Source organism: Cebus imitator, unplaced genomic scaffold (genome assembly GCF_001604975.1).
Source record: "Cebus imitator isolate Cc_AM_T3 unplaced genomic scaffold, Cebus_imitator-1.0 Scaffold38, whole genome shotgun sequence".
In the NCBI taxonomy this organism is placed as follows: Eukaryota; Metazoa; Chordata; class Mammalia; order Primates; family Cebidae; genus Cebus; species Cebus imitator.
Genome location: NW_016107353.1, coordinates 10,684,706 through 10,690,514, shown reverse-complemented (window position 1 = coordinate 10,690,514; position 5,809 = coordinate 10,684,706).

The window sequence follows — 5,809 nt, the reverse complement described above, 5'->3', positions numbered from 1 at the left end:
CAAAATAGATAAGACCACTAGCCAGACTAATAAAGATTCAAATAGATGTAATAAAAATTATAAAGGCACTATTGCCACCAATCCCATAGAAATACAAACTAGCATAAGAGAATACTATAAACACCTCTATGTAAATAAAATCTAGAAGAAATGGATAAATTTTTGGACACTTACACTTTCCCAAGACTAAATCAGAAAGATGTCAAATCCCTTCATAGACCAATAATAAGTTCTGAACTTGAGGGAGCAATTAATAGCCTACCAGCCAAAAAAGTCCAAGACCAGGTGGATTCAGAGCTGAATCCTACCAGAAGTCCAAAGAGGAGCTGGTAGCATTCCTTCCGAAACTATTCCAAACAATAGAAAAAGAGGGAATCCTTCCTAATTATTTTTATGAGACCAACATCATCCTAATACGAAAACCTGGCAGAGACACACCTAAAAAAGAAAATTTCAGGCCAGTATCCCTGATGAATATCAATGCAGAAATCCTCAACAAAATAATGGCAAACCGAGTCCAATGGCACATCAAAAAAAGCTTATTTATCACCATCAAGTGGGCTTCATCCCTGGGATGCAATGCTGGCTCAACATACACAAATCAATAAATGTAATCTGTCACATAAACAGAACCAAAACCAAAAACTATATAATTATCTCAATGGATACAGAGAAGACTTTTGACAAAATTCAACAGCGCTTCATGCTAAAAACTCTCAATAAACTAGGTATCAATGAAGTGTATTAAAATAGTAAGAGCTATTTATGACAAAACCACAGCCAATATCATACTGAATGGGCAAAAACTGGACGCATTCCCTTTGAAAACTGGCACAAGACAAGGAGGTCCTCTTCACTCCTATTCAACATAATATTGGAGGTGCTGGCCAGGGCAATCAGGCAAGAGAAAAAAAAAATAAAGGGTATTCAATTAGATAAAGAGGAAATCAAATTTTCTCTGTTTGCAGATGAGATAATTGTATATCTAGAAGACCCTATTGTCTCAGCCCAAAATCTCCTTAAGTTGATAAGCAACTTCAGCAAAGTCTCAGGATACAAAATCTATGTGCAAAAGTTACAAGCATTCCTATACACCAATAACAAACAGAGAGCCAAATCTGAGTGAACTCCCATTCACAATTTCTACAAAGAGAATTAAATACCTAGGAATACAACTTACAAGGGATGTGAAGGACCTCTTCAAGGAGAACTACAAACCACTGTTTAAGAAAATAAGAGAGGACACAAACAAATGGAAAAACATTCCATGCTCATGGTTAGGAAAAATCAATATTGTGAAAATGGCCATACTGCCCAAAGTAATCTATAGATTCAATGCTATCCGCATCAAGCTACTGTTGAGTTTCTTCACAGAATTGGAAAAAATCACTTTAAATTTCATATGGAACCAGGAAAGAGCCTGTATAGCCAAGATGATTTTTTTAAATAAAATTTTTAAAATAGAGATGGGGTTTTTCTATTTTGGCCAGGCTGGTCTTGAACTCCTGACCTCAGGTGATCCACCTGTCTTGGCCTCCCAAAGTGCTGGGATTACAGGTGTGAGTCACCGTGCCTGGCCATAGCCAAGATAATTTTAAGAAGGACAGAAAAAGCTGGACACATCATGCTAACTGATTTCAAACTATCCTACAAGGTTACAGTAATCAAAACAGCATGGTATTGGTACCAAAACAGATGTATAGTCCAATGGAACAAAACAGAGGCCTCAGAAATAACACCACACACCTACAACCATCTGATCTTTGACAAACCTGACAAAAACAAACAATAGGGAAAGGATTCCCTATTTAATAAACGGTGTTGGGAACTGGTTAGCCCTATGCACAAAGCTGAAACTGGATCCCTTTTGTACACCTTATGCAAAAATTAACTCAAGATGGATTAAAGAATTAAATGGAAGACTAAAAACCCTAGAAGAAAATCTAGGTAATATCATTCAAGACATAGGCATGGACAAAGACTTCATGACTCAAACACCAAAAGCAATGGCAACAAAAGCCAAAATAGACAAATGAAATCTAATTAAAATAAAGAACTTCTGCACAGCAAAAGAGACCATCATCAGAGCGAACAGGCAGCCTACAGAATGGGAGAAAATTTTTGCAATCTACTCATCTGACAAAAAGCTGATATCCATAATCTACAAAGAACCTAAATAAATTTACAAGAAAGAAAAAACCCCATCAAAAAGTGGGTGAAGGATATGAACAGACACTTCTCAAAAGGAGACATTTATTCAGCCAACAAACATGTGAAAATAAGATCATCACTGGTCATTAGAGAAATGCAAATCCAAACACAATGAGATACCATCTCACACCAGTTAGAATGGTGGTCTTTCAAAAGTCAGGAGACAACAGACGCTGGAGACGATGTGGAGAAATAGGAATGCTTTTACACTGTTGGTGGAAGTGTAAATTAGTTCAACCATTGTGGAAGACAGTGTGGCGATTTCTCAAGGATCTAGAAATAGAAATACCATTTGACCCAGCAATCCCATTACTGGATATAAACCCAAAAGGATTATAAATCATTCTACTACAAGGACACATACACATGTATGTTTATTGTGGCACTGTTCACAATAACGAAGACTTGGAACCATCCCAAATGACTATCAATGATAGACTGGAAAAAGAAAATGTGAAAAAGGATGAGTTCCTGTCCTTTGTAGGGAGGGACATGGATGAAGGTGGAAACCATCATTCTCAGCAAACACAACAACAGAAAACCAAACATGGCATGTTCTCACCCATAAGTAGGAGTTGAACAATGAGGAACATGGACACAGGGAGGGGAACATCACACACTGGGGCCTGTTGGGGGATGGGGGCCAGGGGAAGGATAGCATTAGGAGATATACCTAATGTAGATGATGAGGTGATGGACGCAGCCAACCACCATGGCACGTGTATACCTATGTAACAAACCTGCATGTTCTGCACATGTACCCCAGAACTTAAAAGTATAATCATCATCATAATAAATTGGATGTGTTTGTTGATTTAGCAATTGCTGAAATCAAAGAAAAAAGGCACACAGGGTGGGGTCAAGAGTAAACTTAATGAGGGCAGTTTCAAGGTTTTGCAGGAAATGAACAGAGAATTTATCAGCCAGAAAAGCATGTCGTATATGGCCTGCATAATCAGAGAGTGCTCTCTGAAGGTCTAGAGATAGGGGCAAGACTGCTTTGAATTGTTTTTTACTTAAGGTTATTCTTATGATGTCAGGGTCAGGACCTTGCAATTGATTGCATCATTTGCAGCCTGTGTAGATGACTTTACTCACTAGCTGGGCATAAAGAGATAGTGTTTTAGTCCCAGTATATGAGCAAAAATCCCATTCCAGGAGGTGCAGCCCTGGGACCATCTGTCCTGTTAACCCTGTTGGGGAACGTTCAGTAAGAAATACAGATAATTGCCGGGCACAGTGGCTCACGCCTGTAATCCTAGCACTTTGGGAGGCCAAGCTGGGTGGAGATCACCTGAGGTGAGGAGTTCAAGGCCAGCCTGGCCATCATGGAGAAACCCCATCTTTTTTTTTTTTTTTTTTTTTTTTTAAAGGAATACAGATAATTGGACTGAAAATCGTGGGTCTATGTGATCTAGTTGCCTCTGAGAAGTAGCTTGCTCTATTTCCTCAATTTCTCCTTTTGCAGCAGGGGTCAAATACCTGGGTGAGTCCAGGGCTGCATTGCTCTTTAGGATAGAAAACAGGTTCTGTAACTTATCAGCAGTTATGTCCAAGGTGGGGCAAAGCCAGTTAATATCACCCAGCAATTTCTGGTAATCATTTAATATATGTAAGTTGTTAGTATTCAACTTAACTTTTTGAGGTCTTACTGACCAGGAAGTAGTATGTATCCAAGACATTTTCAAGGGGAGAACAACTGTACCCTTTCAGATGCTATGATTAAACCTCTTAACTGTGTATTCCTTTTGACAGATGCATATGAACTCAAAAGTACTGGCTCCACTGGGGCTACCAGTAAGATGTCATCTATATAATAGATGATCTTGCAATTAGGAAATTCTTTTCTACTGGGGATAAAGTCTGATTTACATGATACTGACACCTAATAGGACTGTTGAGCATTCCTTGAGGAAGTACTTTCCAATGAAATTGATGAGCTGAAACCCAGGTGCGGTGGCTCACACCTGTAATCCCAGCACTTTGGGAGGCTGAGGCAGGTGGATCACCTGAGGTCAGGAGTTCGAAACCAATGTGGAGAATGCCATCTCTAAAAAAATTAATTAATTAATTAAATCAAAAGAAATTGTGAGCTGGCCTTTCATTATTGATAGCTGGTATTGTAAATGCAATTTTTTTCTCTGTCCTGTTCTGCAAGGGGAATAGTATAGAAGCAGTTTTTTAAGTCAATAATAACTACAGGCCAATCTCGAGGAATCATCACGGGAGAAGGAAGCCCCTGTTGAAGGGGCCCCATAGGTTGCAAATTAGCACTGATAGTACGTAAGTCATGCAAAAGTCTTCATTTTCCACACTTCCTAAGAATGACAAAAATGGGCAAATTTCAAAGGCTATTTGATGGTTCCATATGGCCAGCTTTTAACTGTTCCTCAACCAATTCATGGGCTAGTTGTAATTTCCCTTTAAAGGCCACTGTTCTACCCAAATAGGATTTTGAGAGAGACGTATCAGTAGTAGAGGAGGAATCACAACAGTGGCCATTATCAGAATGGGGTCTGCCATGGCCTCAATTAATTCTTTCGTAAATTAGCTAGTGACTCCGTTTCTCTAATGCTTTTTCTTATTTCTTCATAAGTGTTGAAAATAATGGGTTCATGTACCCAATTGCTTTGTTGATCTTCCATCACTGGGCAGCCCAAGATCTCCCTTTCTAATGTCACTTGCCTATGGCAGGGTCCCATAACTGTAGTATATCCCTCAACTTCTTTCCAATTTATCGGGGGAGGGGGCTCAGGAAAAATGTCTATCTCCTCTGTGGCACCTTTACCCAGTAACAGCGCAGCTAAGGGAACAAGAGGAGACAGTAAGGTAGATGATGGTTGTTTCTCCCTTTGCAGGGCTGATAGCCCACAGGGTCGTGGGGTGTCCCTTATGCTGTGATGAGGTGCAGGATCCAAGATATAAGGAGACAGGACACAGAAGTACAAGGAAAGTGTAGCTGGGCTTGGGGGGCCATGCCACCTATGAGCGCAGTCAGGTGAGGCCCCGAATGTCCAGAAGTGTGAGTATTTATTGTGTATAGGTTAGGGGGCAGGGCAGTGAGTGGAGTCATCTTTAAGGATAGTGATAGGGTCGTGAGTAATAAAACAAGGGGTCCACCCCCATTAGGTCACCTAGGCTGGGAGGTGGACAGTGCACAGCATGGGACCCATTCCCATTAGGTCATCGAGGCAAGAACCGTGTGCAGTAAGGGGTACATCCCCATTAGGTAACCAAGGCCTGGAGGTGGGCCATGCACAGTGAAGAGGGTGCAGTGTGCAATACCTCTATCTGTGGGCAAGCTACTAAGAAGATTTATAGGGGGATGCTTTAAGTCACATAGCAGTGACAGAGCTGTCAGGGTTACTGCCACCTGCTGGCAGTTTCCATGCTTTGCAAGCAGTACAGTAGCAAGAGCTGATAAAGTTCACAGTCACCAAGGTGGATTGCCGTTCTGAGGGCAGCCTTCCACAAGAACTGGAGCGCGGTGGCTCAAGCCTGTAATCCCAGCACTTTGGGAGGCCAAGGCGGGTGGATCACGAGGTCAAGAGATCGAGACCATCCTGGTCAACATGGTGAAACCCCGTCTCTACTAAAA